The following is a 17,805-nucleotide window of genomic DNA, read 5'->3' on the forward strand; positions in this document are numbered from 1 at the left end:
ATTTTCAGTCAGCACAAAAGGGGAAAATATATGCATTATCAACTATAATCTTTACTCACGTTAAACTGAATTACATCTGATAGACTATATCGGAAATATTTATGCACAATAACAATCCGCTTTTTACATAAAATAGTCTACTACCCGGCGTTGCCCGGGTGTTTATTAATGCAACATACCACTCAGATAAATATTTGGATGGATTCTATCCACATGGTCGTACAAGAATTACATCAATCCGTTTTCCAGGTACAAACCCTCAAAGAACTCAAATAACTTGTAAATCACTCATTTACTTTACGACGTGCACGGTCCTCCTCGAAAATGAAAGTTATGTCATGTGACGCGAGTTCAACACTCAGGCTTGAACCAAAAAAAAAAAAAAAAGTCAGTGAAATTTTGTGGCAGATTGCGGAAAACCCCCATAAAGTAAACATTTTAAATCCCCTGATTACAGGAAAAGCCTCAAAACAAAAACAAGAATTTTACCTGTTCATATTCGAGAAAAAGAAATGGCAACAGATCTTTCATCTCAATGATTTTCTTCACGCTCACATACATTTTAATAAAAGCATTGTTGCGGAAAGTTGAGATGAAGCACTGAATAATAATTTAAATCGAGGAAAGCCTTCGAAAAATAGGGATTTGATTTTGAAATCTAAGAGTCATAATTAATAGTTTTTAATTGATATCTCCGCTAATTATTATCGGAGGATTATGTTAAATAGCTAAACATGAAGACGGGAGGATTACGAATCCATCGATACCTGGTTCGATGGTCAGTTCACTGTCGTTCGGGAGAAGAAGCTTGGACATAGATAGATAGATAGATAGATACTCAGATTTTATATGTATAAGATTGTTACAGAAAGTTGAGATGAAGCATTGAATAATAATTTGAATGGGGAAAAGCCTTCGAAAAATAGGGATTTTATGTCGAAATCTAAGTGTCATAATGAATATATAAAGTTTTTAATTGATATCTCCGCTAATTATTATCGGAGGATTAGGTTAAATAGCCAAACATGACGACGGGAAGATTACGAATCCATCGATACCTGTTTCGATGGTCAGTTCACTGTCGTTCGGGAGAAATAACTTGGACATACATACATAATTGCATACATAGTTGCATACATAGTTACATACATAGATACATACGCTCAGTTTTTAATTATATAAGATTTATTTTTACGCATCTTTTTCTCCAGATGAGCAAGGCATTTTTTTTATTTCTAAAAATCAGGTTAAAATGTTAAAGAGTTATGTTTAAATTAAAAGAATGTTCGATTTTCGCTATTTTTGAGAATATGGATCAGATATTAGAAAGTCGATATTGGTATACGGGAAAGTAGGCTCGTTTAGTTCTAGACGGAACTTCTTGTTATATTAATGCAAATGTTACTGCCCTCCTTTTTAAGCACTTTTTATTATACTTCGCCTGATTGTCCTGGAAAAATCTGAGGCCTGCTTTTGCTTATATCTCAGCAACTAGACCACTAAGTGATTTGCTTAATCTTAAGGTACAACTTAACGCTAAAAAATTCAATTCTAAAATAAAATTATTATTCCGGTTGGGATGGAAAACAGCAAATTTCATTTAATTTCCCCATTAAAGGTTTAAATATAAAACCCATTGTTACAAATTTTGTTGCCTTACAACAGCAATTTTAATAGTAATCACAATAAAAATCTTGAATCAAGGCCTCTCTGGAGCAACCATGAAATTTATTCACTATCATTGCTTTCTTAGGATTTTTATCCTCATTTATGCCAAAAATCGAAAACGGGGCTAAATAAAGATACATATTAGGATCTTTATCACGAGTAACTTCTATGTTGTGAAATTATGAATTAGTTTCGCAAACCTTTAATATTTAAATGGTTCTAATTAACTTATCACATGAACAAATCCTAGAGGGGAACAAGGGTTAATTTTTAGTGCCAAATGCTTAAAGTTTTAGACACGTATATAGTTTTTTCCCCTTTAATATGAAGCATTTACATGAAAAAAAGAGATGAAATTTCGTGACAGAAACATTATTATATTTCTGAAATACATTTACACAAAAAGAATGAATTAACACAATTTTTAGAAAAATATACTAAGCACTTTTCATAATGCATTCAAAAGAACAAAATAACTTCAAAATAACTTTTCAGAGTCAGAAAGGACAATATTTAAGTATTCCAGTAGTTTTCAATTATTTCAAGAAAATGACTCCACAAACGAGAAAAAGTGCAGCCCAAGTCATTTCAAACCAAACTTTCCCAGAAAAATATGCATATTTCAACACTCAAATTTATGACAGAAAGCTAGATAGTAATAAGAAATTCTTTACCTGACTTGAGCCGCACTTTGCTTCGTTGTGGAGTCATTTTCTTGAAATAATTGAAAACTACAGGAATACTTAAATACTGTCCTTTCTGACTCAGAAAAGTTATTTTGTCTTTTTGAGTGCATTTTGAAAAGTGCTTACTATTTTTCTAAAAAATGTGTTATTAAATATTTTGAATTGAACTTGTTCCAAATTCATTTTAAAATTAACATTTCAAGTTTTCCATATTTTGGAAGTTTTTAAAGTTATCTCCCTCATAACCTGATTTAGTATTTTCATGTGATATTAAATATCTTTAGTGAGAAAAGATTACAGCAGAATAAACATTATTTCACCTAATAGGGGACTCTAATTACACCGGGATTTCTTCATTAGGGCCCAAAATTAATCGTAAACGAAGAGTTAATGTTTTATTTTATTTAAAAATTGCAGTACCCGCACAGCGATGCCCGTGCTAAAAATTTAATGAAGTCCGTTGAAAAAAAAATTGACGCCCCCTCCCCCTCTGATGTAAAATGATCATTTTTCTTTCTATAAAATGCGTACACACCTTTTCAAAGAAAAAAAAACCATCAAAGTTTCTTTGGAATCTAAAACTTTTCGTCAAATCATTAAAGTAGATTTACATTTGCTTTAAAACTCTATTTAGCGAGTGAAGCGGTTTTTACTGCAATTTAAAATATTTCGCTAAATAAACAAAAAAAGACATTAAATAATATCTTTCAAATGTAAAAATAGTTCCGCAACTCTATTGTTTATCGCCAAATGGAACTTGTTATCCGTTGAGATCAGAATCTTGTCGGTGACACCGGCAACCCAGAACCTCATTTCGATCGAACTTGGCTACTTTTCACATTGATATTTTGTTTGGATATCATTAATTTTTGAAAGTAAGTAGTCATAGCAATGTTCTTCTTTAGAATTAAATGTAAAAGCGCGTACAAATACGACTTCCATCCCCCCTGCTTTTACGATGCATTGGTTTCTTTTCATTAGTAATTTCGAAGATATTTCGATAACTGGGGGGTTTGGCGCTATCGTCAATAATGGGCTATAATTGTTTGCTTCTGTCAATATCATCAGGGCCATGTCTGAAGTACATTAGCCCTTGGTCTTTGGCGTCCACAAATTTGGCGACAGTTGGGAAAATTGCTAAGACTCCTAGTTTCAAACTCTTCCCGCAATTTCTACAGTGTCTGGGGGAATTATCATAATGTAGATCGTAAAATACGTAGAATTGCCGAAAACATTTCCCCATTGCTTATAATTCCGTGGCGCCAAGTTTGTGGACCTTTAAGAAATTAAAATGAAGCGAAGCTAAAAGACGTAACCATGGCAATGCAAAACAAAATATCAGTAATTTTAATAGAGATTAGATTTATTCGAACTTTATTTTTAACGGCTTGTAACTTTTTTTCCTTTGGAGATAGAAGGTTATTTTTTCGACCAAAAGTCGAGATATTTCTGGAGTAAAAAATGTCACTTTTTCCAACGGTGTCAAAAAAAAAAAAAACTGTGGGACAATTCCTTCATTTTTTATTGATAGATTTAATGAAGAAAGTATTGCCAAAATTTCAGCTAAGCCTAAAAAAGTTCGAGGTAAAAACGCAAATTGCTTCCCTCGTACTGAAGTTAGAGCATTTAAACGAATTGCTTAAAACGCGGAAAAATCTACCCTTTTCAACGATATAAAATATTAATATGTGCAAGTAATTTTTCACCCCTTTAATAGCCAATAATAGGCAATTTACTTGAAATTTGGGCCTAAATTGGAATAAAAAAAGAACTATTTTTCGGATTTTTTTCGAATTATAGCCTATGTTAATCAGTAAGAAGGCACCTTTCATACAGTGAAAGAATTTTTCAAATAGTTGCAATAGTTCCGGAGATTACCTCGAACCATAGACTAATAATAAGAGTAGACCGAGCTTTCTCATTCTTGCTGATGAAGAAAATTGGTTCATAGATGTATCATGTGACTAGTGGAAGGGATTGGCGAAGACTTTGGCAGCATGGTTGCTAGATGGCAGTATTATCTACAGTTTGGCACTCGACATGTATTTTACGACAATGTGTTTTCATTAAAAAAAACTTCCAGGTGCAGAGATTGAACTGTTTTTCTTTTAGTTATGCATTATTTTGACATTAGTAATAGTTTTTGATCAGTTTTCAGTAACTTTTATTTCATTTGGAGCTGTCAGCGTTGGCGTGAACGAAATGGCGTAAACGTTTTGCGTTAACGCAAAAATGTACTAATCGGTATCCTAAATTGAAACTGTAGGTAAAAATCTTACCGTTTGCCGATTCTTTTTAGGCGCTTGCATCTTTAATTGCTTAGAGAGTTATTGAAATTGACTAAAGAAAATGCACAATACTATCTAAACGAAAAACTCACTATATTAACAAAATATTTACAACTTAGAAAATTACAAATTTACAAATCGGACTCCATAAAAGATCATTCTTCCGTGTTCCATAAATTCTATTTATTTTATTTCGCGCTGGCGTTGATCGTCTGCTACGATTAACGCCCGCTGTTGCTAGGATATCCACCAGTCACATGGTTTGGTTTATGAGCAGCAAAAGGGTTGCCATAGCTCGGTCTACTCTTATTATTAGTCTATGCCTCGAACATATAAACACACAAAAATTCGTCCTCTGTCTTTATAATATTAGTATAGATAAGAATTATACTAATTATTTATACAACTAGCCACCAGGGACGCTCCGAAAAAAATTGTATGATGGCACGTTCAGTTTCTTTTTCTCTTCAGTACTATAAAATGCTTTAAGTTGGTTTTAGTAGAGTCTCAATATAAGAGCATGTAGAGTCCCTATATGAGAACGTCGTTTTCTTACAGGGACTCTAGACACATGTTTCAAACTTGGGTATTTATTCCCCCTACATAAAGTCCCTATATAAAAACTTAGAGTGGGACTCCAGGTATAATATAGCTCATTGTTCATTTGCGGAATGAAGAGATATGAAAAGAAGAATGCAATGACGTCATGAATCAGCCTTGACGCTAAACCGGAAGTGCAGTCTGCTGGATTGTGGAATTTGTACCTTTACGCGCGCAGCGACCTCTTTTCTCTTTCTTTCTCCTTCGACGACGCGTCATTACACGGGGTTCACTTTTTAGATTCACGGTTTGTGTAGATTTGTGATTGTCGTTGCTCCAAAAGTGGGTGAAAATCGAAAGATATTTAAAGCGTTACATAAAATACATGTATAATATAATTTTTAATGTATCTCTTAGAAGATTTCCTTCACTGTTATTTCATTGATTATAAACTTATAAACATCCTGTGTTGTTTACAAACATTTAACTGAATTCGTAAGAACGGATCCAGATTTGATTTTCCTGAAATAAAGAACTAGTTTTCCATTTGCAAAAATATTAAAAAGATTTGTGAACTGAAAGAGGTAGGTTGATTTACAAGAATATCTATATTTTGTCAAAATTATATTTTACAGAATCATAATTAAAAATTAAATTATTTCTTCAAACATATGCCCCCCTCCCTCCTTCTTTAAGTTCGAACTTTCCCGTCGATTTTTCAGGAATTGCCTTCTAGATTTTGATATTTTTTCGAATGGATTGATGTTGCTTTTACAAAATTCTTAGGTGACCTTCTAGATTTAGATTTTTTCCGAATGGGTTACCGTGGTTTTTACAGAATTCTCAGGCGATATATTCTTGACGTGGAGCAATGGCGCAATGGAAATGCAAAGATGCCATCTTTGCACGTTTTGAAAGCGTTGTTCTACTACTGCTCTAACGATCGATCCTATTCAAATTTTTTATTGATTCAAGCGAATGAAGTAGGGACTCGATTTGTTGAATTAAATCAACTTACATCGTATATATAATTTTTAAAAGTAATAAAACTTGGGCAACGGAGGTTGCAAGAATGTAACATATGCCTAAAGTAGCATTTTTTGTTGATCGGGAATAGGAGTATCTTATAGTCCTAAAATTTACTCAAAGTTTTTTTCTATCCCCACTCGACCCCCTGTTGTGTTAATTCTCCTTTCATTAAAAAGATGAAATGCATTATTTTGTCGGATACAGAGGTTAGCAATGGATGGGAGGGTGGGAAATATTCCCCACTCCTCAAAAATGCGGTTTATTTGCTTAAGTTTTTTTTTTTCGGACGAAACTTTATTTTCCTTCTTAAAAATAAATTTTTTGGGAGATCGCAATAAATTGCCCCTCATTAGTCAGAATCCTGTATAACGTTTCTGTTGCAGTTTAATACATTTCTGATAAAATGCTATTGATGAATGATGAATTGTAAAAGCTTGTTTCCCCGTTTTTCATTTAAAATGTGATGCATTTAAAATTACGTTTCTATATGTATTATATGCATAATTTCGTATCAAAAAATTCTCAAAGCATTGCTGATTTTTTCGCGTATTGTACGATCTCAGAATATTTTTCAACTAAAATGTGCACGTTTCATTTTTCTTGTATTCTGATTTGTCTTATGAATATATTTTTCAAACTAAAAATTAAGCCTTTTAGCTCTTCCACCTTCTCCAGAGGAGGGGGGTGTTTAACTTAGCCCCCCCCCTTAATGTTGATTTTTTACCATTTTTTTCCTGACATTCATAATGCTGACCCCGAAGTGGAGAGTTTCAGATCTTATGAAAAATAAATTTTATGAGGCCGCAAATGTATTTCGTATTATTAATTTAATTGTTTTAAATTGTTAAATAAGAGCATACCTAGTGAATAATAAAGAAGCGCGGACGGTTTGAAGTAACATAAGAACACAGGTGGCATACTCCATACGCCAGCATTTTTTAGAGCTTAATTATCAATTTTTAAAAATTTTCCTATTTAATACAATGTCTAGTAATGTAATAGAAAGAGCAAAGATGTAATTGAAGGAACAGACAAACACAATTAAAATGAATACAATCACAATGTAGTAAAAAATGAAAACGTTTAATTTGCAAATTTCACGAATATAAAATATTTTTAAAATGTAAATTTTAATGTTTTAAGTCATTGAGACAACTCGTTGGTATTTGTTGAACAATTATTGCAGCTCTCACAATTGTATTTTGTTATTTGTATATGCTTTTTGCATACAAAATTGGAACATCGACGTGTGGTCTCTATTTAAATAATCAAAAAGAACAAGACAAAAAGGCAACTTTCGTCTTAAAACACAAGTACGTCACTTAAAGGACCTTGGAAAAAGGGTAAATAATGGCCAGGTGTTGGTCTGAAATTCCTAGCTGCTTTCTCACCGAGTGGCATACTCAGTACACCATCCCTGTTCTTAAAGGTTAAAGAGCTTCAGATTGAAAAATACCTTAGTGATGCCAATTACAGAAACTTGTTGCACACAACATTTTTTTGGTATTTCTCACCCAAAAATCATCATTACCATGTTTAGGGTAAAACCCATCCTGGTAGTGTCGTGATATTGTGATTAGGATCTGCATAGCCTTCACAATACCGCCAGGTTAGGTTTGCCCCAACTGTAGATATCAGGCATATTTGGTGTTGGAAATTATATTTATTTTGCAAATCATTATTGCCTTTCAAAATTTACACTTAGTTACATAATACCAACTGCTAATAGTTGGAACATTGATGGTAAATTGTTGACGCAACTTATACATTATTATTATATTTATTTTGCAAATTATTATTGCCTTTCAAAATTTACACTTAGTTACATAATACCAACTGCTAATAGTTGAACATTGATGGTAAATTGTTGACGCAACTTATACATTATTATTATATTTATTTTGCAAATTATTATTGCCTTTCAAAATTTACACTTAGTTACATAATACCAACTGCTAATAGTTGAACATTGATGGTAAATTGTTGACGCAACTTATACATTATTATTATATTTATTTTGCAAATCATTATTGCCTTTCAAAATTTACACTTAGTTACATAATACCAACTGCTAATAGTTGGAACATTGATGGTAAATTGTTGACGCAACTTATACATTATTATTATATTTATTTTGCAAATTATTATTGCCTTTCAAAATTTACACTTAGTTACATAATACCAACTGCTAATAGTTGAACATTGATGGTAAATTGTTGACGCAACTTATACATTACAAATACAAATGTGACGACCAGCCACAGGCTGTAGGCCCAGCTAGGCTGGTCCTAGTCGGTTCATAAGTCCCCAATGAAGATCAATGGCCTTCTTAAAGCTATCCACACCCTTGCTCATTACCGCCTCTTCCAGTAAGCTGTTCCAAGTGCCCACAACCCTACTAAAGAAGTAATTTTTCCTTATTTCCAGGTTAGCCTGAGATTTTTGAATAGCTTAAAACAATGACACCTCGTCCTGCTTTCGGTGCAACAATTTAATCTATTAACATCATTCATTTTGATAAATTTAAACAACTGGATCGTGTCCCCTCTGATCCTCCTTTGCTCCAGACTATACATATTAAGCCTATTAAGGCTGGTATCATAATCTAAATCTGAAAGTCCCCTTACTAGTCTAGTTACCCTTTAAACCCTTTCCAATACAGAAATATCTTTCCTCAGATAAGGCGACCAAAACTGCACAGCATACTCCAAATGAGGTCTAACTAAATCTTTATCTTTATAAATTACGAAATTATCATAACATGGAACCGTAACATGGGCACAAGCCAATTGGCGATATACGAAATTATCTTCTTTACTTACTAATAATAAAGCAGAAAGTCTCTGTCCGGAGGATGTCTGGATGTCTGTGACGCGCATAGCGATTAAACCGTTCGGCCGATTTTCATGAAATTTGGCACAAAGTTAGTATGTAGCATGGGGGTGTGCACCTCCAAGCGATTTTTCGAAAATTTGATGTGGTTCTTTTTTTATTCCAATTTTAAGAAAAAAACTATCATAAATTACGAAATTATCATAACGTGGAATCGTAACATGGGCACAAGCCAATTGGCGAGATACGAAATTATCTTCTTTACTAATAATAAAGCAGAAAGTCTCTCTGTCCGGAGGATGTCTGGATGTCTGTGACGCGCATAGCGCCTAAACCGTTCGGCCGATTTTCATGAAATTTGGCACAAAGTTAGTATGTAGCATGGGGGTATGCACCTCGAAACGATTTTTCGAAAATTCGATGTGGTTCTTTTTTTATTCCAATTTTAAGAAAAAAACTATCATAAATTACGAAATTATCATAACGTGGAACCGTAACATGAGCACAAGCCAATTGGCGAGATACAAAATTATCATAACGTGGAACTGTAACGTCGGTACAAGCCAATTGGCGAGAAAATTCACCATACATTATTTGTAAATATACAAGCGAACCAAAAGACCTTTAATTTTTCTATTACGGGCGAAGCCGTGCGGGTGCCACTAGTTCCTATATAAAAGGCAGAAGAACCTTAGATTTGTTTGAAATAGATTTATTAATAAACCCAAGCATTCTGTTTGCTTTGTTATTTGCAATGCTGCACTGTTGACTAAGCTTGAAGCCCTGATTTATCAAGATACCCAGATCAATAACACTTTCTGCCTGACTAATGACTGAACCCTATGAATAATAACTCTCACGCTTATTTTCATGACCGAAGTGTAATGTAAAATTTCCCTACATTAACTAAACTGCCATACCCCACTTACTGCCCACTGAGTAATATGATCTAAATCCTCTTGCAGCTGTTTTACTTGTTCTTCATTCTCTACAATCCCTATAGCTTTTACATCATCAGCGAAACAGTTAATGTTTCTAGAAATATTTTCATCTATGTCCTTCATAAAAATAATAAACGGAAGAGGCCCTAAAACTAATCCCTGAGAAACCCCGCTTAAAACATCACTCCTTTTGGAATGATTTCCCCTCACAACTATTGATTCCTTCCAGTCAGCCAACTCTTAACTCAAAGTAAAATTATTCCTCCTGTTCAGATGTATTAGCTAGTTTGCCGAGAAGAGCAACATACGGTTCCTTATCAAAAGCTTTTTGAAAATCAATGTAAACTACAGCCACACTTTTTTTTTTAATCTAAAGCCAAGGTAACCTTGTCATAGAAATGCTTTTAAATTAGTAGCACACTATTTACTTTTCCTGAAAATATACTGCAAACTAGTCAACAGACTATTTTGTCTCAAAGAAATTCATAATCGTAATTTTGATCAAAGTTTCAAAACTCATACAAACCACTGAAGTCAGACTTACAGGTCTATAATTCCCTGCATTACCTTTAGACCCTTTTGGTGTTATGTTAGCCTAGCCAGCTTCCAGTCCTCTGGCACTTTCCCCGAGTTATAAGAAGCAGTGAAAATATTTAAAATAACATCTACTAATTCCTCTGCAGATTCCACTAAAATTTTTGGATAAATATTATCAGGTACCGGAGCTTTAGTTGCCTTAATTTTTTTCAAATGAAATAGAACCTCCTCCCTGGAAAACAAAATCCTCAAGCTGTATAATAGCTTGTGTCTTGTTAGTGTCAACTGTTGAGATACATTTATCGTTAAACACCGGAAAAAAAGTTAAGACCATTTTGCAATATCCCTATTATTTTGAATTAAGTTTCCATGCTCATTAACCAATGGCCCAATTTGACTATTTCGAGCCTTCCCAGAATTTGTGTAAGCAAAAAACCTTTAAGGATTCCCGTCAATGTTATTTTCCTTCCTTTGCTCCAATTCCCTTTTCTGAATCTGTACCAAATACTTGAAATTATGCCTTGCTTTACAATACTGAAACATATCAGCACTCTGACCAGTTTCTTTAAACTGAAGAAAAGCAGTTTTCTTATACTTTAGAGCTTCTTTTATCTCCCTGGAGAGCCACCACATGGGCCAATTTTTAGTACTAACACCTTTCCTCCTAAATGGAACGTAATCCCTAACCGTTTTTGCTAGTTTTTCCTTAAATTCCGTCCACTGCTGATCTACGTCGCTATTTTCCAACCCTGACGAAAAAACCTCTTTCAACCTCTGCCTAAGTGCAACAAAATCGGTGTTTCTGAAATTGGGCACAAACCTAAAATTATCATCTTTGCACACTTCAAATTTAACCCGGAACCTAATGCTGTTATGATCACTATCTCCAATATGCTCCCCTACACTCAACCCCTGAACAAAACTACCTATGTCACAAAAAACTAGATCCAAAATGGCCTCCTCTCGAGTTCCCTGAGTTACAACTTGATCTAAGAAAGAGTCACCAATTACTTTTAAAAATTCCTCTTCTTTGCCATTACCAGGATAAAAATTATTCCAATCAATACCCAGAAAATTGAAATCCCCCATTATGATAACGGATCCCTTACTGGACAAGACCCAGAAAATACTTTTATTTTTCCAACAGTTATTTTTTAATTTTTTTAAATGTCCGATTTTTCAAACAAGGCATGGTCTTGATGACGTCACAAATGATGTACTTGGGCGCATATTCCACTGGATAGTGCTGAATGCTTGCTCTTGCTGTCTACTGTGTTTCCATGTTATGGTAATTCAGAAGTGAATTAAATATTGGGCTCTGCGCTAATGGCAACAGTGATGATAATAACTGGCAGTTCATAATTTGTAATGTCATGTGCAGAAGGGTAAAAAATAAAATTGAGTCTGCTCACCGTATAATTTTAAAAAAATAGTTAACTTTGTCAAATTATTTTTTAAAAAAAGGTCAAATCCCATGTTTTTAAGCATACTCTTTCGGAAAAAGATACTTTTAAAATTTTGGAAACGACCCAATTTTACATAAGCTCCAAGCATATTCTTTGAAATCATAAAATCCTGATACAAGGATGACAACTGTCCGTTACAACTCCCTCTTCCAAAGAAAAAAGCATCGAATTTAAATACGCTTAAAATCATTCAAAACCATCTTAATTAAGTGTTAAAAGTTAAATAATAAGATAGTAAGTTGTAAGGTTGGAACTATCCAAATCAAAAGAAATGGCCAATAAGCAAGGAAATAGAAAATACAGTGAAACCTACCTGAGTGGCCACCTCTCCGTTCCGTAATATTTCGACTGTTCAGAAGGGTGGGTCGCTTTAAAGGGTTTTCACTACAGTTGCATTATAATTTTTATAATGCTTAATTCAAGCAAGTCGAACACACAAAATGAAGTTTGAGACCTTTTTAAAGGGGAAATAGTATATTATTTGATTAATTGCCCTGATACCATGGTTGAGTAAACAGTTTTTGATCACACCATCTACGACGTTCCGCTTTCCTGAGCATTAAAAATTTTTTTGACCATACTTTTTGGCATTGTATTGGTGCAACAATCTTTTAGCATCTGTTTCTAGTTAATCCTTCTTTTGGTAATTTATTGATTCGTACACCATGCGAGAACTATTGATCCATAGTATAAGGTTATTTTTCAAACCCCTTATTTTATTCACTCCCCCCCCCCCCATTCAAACCTCAGGCTAACCTGAAAATTAGGAAAAATTACTACTTTAGTAGGTTTGTGGGCACTTAGAACTGCTAACCGCAAGAGGCGGTAATGAAAGGGAAGGGGTGGATAGCTTTAAGAGGGCTATTGATCTTCATTGGGGACTAATAAACTGACTGTTAGGACGGACCAGCCTGGCTGGGCACAGAACCTGTTGCTGGTCGTCACATATGTATTTATAAGCCGCATTCCCCCTCCAAAAAAAGGGGGGGGGGGGGATTTGCAATAGTATTTTTTTGTTTTGCTTGAAATTTGCTGCTTAATAGGTCCCAGTACCTAGCATTTGAGTTTTTTATAAAATGCTTATCCAATGCACGGTTTTTGTTTAATATATTATCCTGACTGCAAAAAGTATTACTTTAAAGCTGTAAGTATCTTTAATAGAAAAAAATCCTTAGGGATTCTAATGACATGAAATCACAAAAAAACGGTCATCGAGAAAAAAGCAAGTTAAAAGTTTTTCTTTAGCGTAGGAAAATGTAGCAAACATGACCTAGAACCACTCATAACTTTTTAAATATTTGAACTAAAGCGATGGAAACTTTCCCCCTGTGTTTAAAATAATTTTTAATTTTGAAATAAGCACTAAAAATGTTTTTTAATGTTTGATCATTTTTGAGGTACAGTCGTCCCTCGCTATTTCGCGCTTCAACTTTCGCGGCTTCACTACATCGCGGTTTTTCTAGTTTTTTTTTTTTTTTTTCAAATATAGTAGTTAGCCTTTTTTATGCGCTCGTGTAACTTTTTTTCTACAAAAGAATAACAAAGTATATGTCTTTTAAGTAAGGTCTGAGGGGCCAGTTGTACTAGTTGAGGGGGTGGAGATATAAAATCTCCGAAAAAAAGTGTAGGGAATCGCTATCTCATTTTAACCGTTAAGCACTAACTGGAAAGTATAAATCACTGTATTATTACTAGGGGAAAATACATTTGTAAATGGTGTTCAACAATGTACTAGCTTTTTAAGTTGTATACGTAAATGTAGAGAAAGAACGGGGGTTCCTACGGTCACTAGCGGGCAATTGATTCAAAGTTGATGTTTTTTCATAGACTAGTAGTAGTGTATAAGAACTGCGTGTGTTTGTAGTTTATTTCCCAATAATTAACAATGTGATATCTTTACGTCTAACATATCTAATTTTCTCATATTTTGTGCAACATATTAAGTAATACAAATGTAACGGTGGCTAAGGGTGCTGTTTTATGTCTAAGGGGCTCTAACTATGTTAGAAACCTATTTAAATTGCCGTAAGCAAGTTTTATGCGCTCTAATTAGAAAAATGTATACAGAATCCTACTCCGCGGAAATTCAGTTATCGCAGTAAAGTCTGGAACAAATTAATCGCGATAAACGAGGGCTGACTGTACTGTCTATCTTTCATGAGAAAAGCTAACGCTGTCAAGTCTGAGCCCATCTACTGCCATAGAAACGGACTTCGTTCATTTTATGCAAGGGTTAGCAGGAAGGCGTTTTGGCGCTATTTTACCACTCGTCTGCTCGCCTTTGTGCAGGTTTTTCCAAAATTAAGCTTCCCTCGGAAAAATGAGACGTGCCTTGTTACTATAGCAGTAGACAGGCGCAGCTATTTCGGAGGAGGCTTTTTTCATGATGGGGGGACAGTACTGTAACCCCTTAAGCATACTTGCCAACTCTACTGTTTTTAACGGGCGACTCCCGTTTTTTGCTTCCATCTCCCAATTTCCCGTTTTTTAAGATTTTCTCCCGTTTTTGCAGTTTTTTCAGTCAATCATTAAAAAGTTTAATTTTCTTATCAATAGATGGCGCCCTTTTCTAATCTACCAGTGTCAGGGAATAAGAATTTTTCCAATTAATAGCTCATTTGGTAAAAATTAATTTTTTGGAAGCTTTCAACATTGCATGTTCAACGAAGCACGTACCTTGTCGAAAATTGCAGCAGATTTCAATCCTTTTGCATCTTGAAAATATTTCAATTATTTTAAAAGTTTGAAGTACTTTTAACATGTGCTACCCTATACCTACTTATTTTATATTTTATTTTCATCATATATTGATTCTTTTTTCGGAATTTAGTAATTAAATTTTTGTAGCAACTTTTTTTGGTAGAGACTGGGGAATGTACACAGGGCCCGATAAAGCCAAACTGGTGCCCAGGTCCGGAGTAGAAGTTGGTGCCCCCGCCCCTCCCCCTCCATGAGAAAATCCGCACAATTTTAAATTCAGTGTGTTATACTAGAAACCTTATATGAATAGAAACTACATTGAAAAGGAAACCTGGGATTTGAATACCAAACACTTGATAGTCTAGTCACCTTACTAATCAGAGTTAAAATTGCCTTACTTTAAGGTGAAAATGAGTTTAAAAACAATTTTAAACTGCAAAAGAAAAAAAAATCTTACTAATTCAGACATTAAGTTTTAAAAAGGCTTCTTTCTCGCTTTAACAGGGGCAAATGTCTCGATCGCATCATCGACACCTAATTTTGGTATTATCCTGAGAAACGCAACTTCTCAAACGATTTTTGATTCTTTTCAAAAATGAAAAGGAACTTCCACTGGAACTGTTGCTGACGCGAATTTTTTTTTAATTTTACGAGTTTTTGAGCTGATTAAAAAAAAATTTTGAGCTTCCTCTCCCTTAAAGTTGAGAAAAAGTAAAGGGAGCAAAAAAAAGGAAGTAAGTTAATTTAGGCTAGGCTCTTTTGGTGCCCCTAAATTTGTGGTGCCCAGGTCCACGGACCCGCTGGACCGTGCGTTAATCAGGCCCTGAATGTACAAAACTTGAAGTAAATTCATTCCTTATTATTTGGTTTTTCCTTTGCAGTATGTCTGTCTTGCAACTTGCTTACATCTGCAAAAAGAAAACCCCAATCACTTTAAATTTTATATTCATGTTACTTAAAAGCATAATTTAATAATTCTGTTATGAAGATATGTCGCTGGTGAATCACCTATATACTTCTAGTGGAATCTCCTGTTTTTGTTTATTCCAAAGTTGGCAAATATGCCCTTAAGTGTCGAATAATATCTTTATCCCTTGTTGTTTGGCATTTGTTTTATTTTGCCATATTTTTGATGACAAACAAGTTATTATGGATTTGTAATGAAGTGCTATATGTCGTATGCCCAATTTACTTTATGCCGCATGTAGGGTGTAAAATTATTTAAAATAGCAGTTCAATTTGAAATTGATCAAGTTTATTGAACATTTCAATTCTTGGGGAAGGGATTGGTATTCTATTCTTCATATTTATATGCACTATAGCGATTACTCTGTTATGGTCCTTGTTATCGTATTTGTACTTGTTGTATATCGTGTATATTAACAAGAATGATTAACGTTAAACTTTTTTATTTACCGTTTTTATACTTTTGATGCCTTCATTTTGAAAAATGCAATTTGTTTATATCCGATATGAGAATCATATTTTTATCATTTTTTCAAGCTAACTTAAGCTTTATTAGGATGCAAATAAATGAAAAGTCTCTATTTCTGTTACAATGAAAATTTCGAGTGTTTAAAACATAACGAAATTCCATATTTCTTTTATGAGTCAAAAATTAAAATGCTGAATCAGTGGTTTAATTTTATTTTTGCTTCCACTGTGTCGATAAATATTAATAATATGTTCATCATTGGCCTCTAAAATGCAATTCTAAAATAGTTGTGCAGAAAATATTTCCTTTACAAGCTGTTTTTATACTTTTGATGCCTTCACTTTGAAATTTGAATTAATCTAGCCAATGCATGAAAATTACTCAGATTAACAGTTTTTTATCATTACTCCTTGTATCTTGAAAGTATTCATCACTTGAAAGATTAAATTATCACAATTCAAAGAAATTTCGTTTCATAGTAAGAAGTCTAATAACATGGGTTACAAAGCAATGTTTTATCTCGAAATAAAAAATAGCAGAACATGGGGGAAGGGGGAGGGCATTTAAAAATTCCCTAGTTGCAAAAAAAAAAAATCCTTTTCAAAAAGCTTCTGACATTATTCTGGCTGATTCATTTGAACCGACCCTCTTAAATCAAAGTATGACCATCATTCTCCCCCCGCACGTCCTACCTTTTGGGAATGGTGCCCTCCAATTTTCTGCAGTTTTTGACAGTTTCATAGCCATTATATTTATTTGAGGGGAAGGGAACGTTATGTTATCAGGGCCCAATACAGGTGAATTTTACTACCGTTTTTCGGTACCTTCACAAAAATCATATTTTAAAATCTGTATTTTCACAGCTATAAAGTAATAAAATCAGCAACTTCACAAATGTTTGTATTGCCACCTTCAACAAAAACGACATTAAAAATTGCTATTTTTAACTGAAATTTTCTCATAAAGTAGAATTCCAAACTGATTTATATGAACATCCAATGAGTAACGACTTTTACAACATTTTTAGTCATTTTTTGCCAATGATGAAAAAACAAAATTTTAGTGCAACCTTTTAGCATCTGTTTAAACGAGTTACCTTTTTTTCTGATAATTTTCTGCTTAGTATACAGTGAAGCCTATTCAACTCAAAATAAAATAATATGCTAATCAAACAGTAAATTAAAAAGTTATGGCAAAAAAGGTTATGTTACGGACTCTACATAAATGTCAAAAATACTGTGGAATGCCCCAGGGGGAAAATATTTTTGAATTGAAATATACCTTTTCCAACCTTAAGATTTTTCGAGAGAAATCAAATGCTGCAGTAAATAATTTACTACTGGTAATAAAAATGAATCTGTTATCAGTTGGAGATTTTATTTTAATTGTTTAATGTATACAGAACATTTTAATACCACAAAATTGATTAAATCACCTTACAGGAAAATTTTGAGAGCCCTTTAACTACTAGTATTTCTCATCGTATTTCCAGGAATAATTTAGCTCTCATTGTCCCTGAAGCATCGTTGCATAACACGTAACATTTCAAACAACTTTTGACCTCATCTAGAGTATTTTGCATCTCTTTCGCATAATGCGGATATGATCCTATCTATGCAGTCCAAATGTTAAGAGCCATGTCTACTGCTGCTGAAAATTGTAACACTCAAAGGGAGGTGCAGT

General features: G+C 33.7%; 1 protein-coding gene across 3 annotated transcripts in view; it reads left to right on the forward strand.

The window, feature by feature from the left end:
- Positions 1–5,501: 5,501 nt before the first annotated feature.
- Positions 5,502–17,805, forward strand: part of LOC129224702 (serine/threonine-protein phosphatase 1 regulatory subunit 10-like) — a 131,006-nt gene continuing 118,702 nt past the window's right edge. For all 3 annotated transcript variants that reach the window (XM_054859249.1, XM_054859250.1, XM_054859251.1), the window contains exon 1: positions 5,502–5,766. The gene's annotated coding sequence lies outside the window, so the exon portion shown is untranslated. The remainder of the gene's footprint in view (positions 5,767–17,805) is intronic.

The sequence above is a fragment of the Uloborus diversus genome, chromosome 6, assembly GCF_026930045.1.
Source record: "Uloborus diversus isolate 005 chromosome 6, Udiv.v.3.1, whole genome shotgun sequence".
Taxonomy (NCBI): domain Eukaryota; kingdom Metazoa; phylum Arthropoda; class Arachnida; order Araneae; family Uloboridae; genus Uloborus; species Uloborus diversus.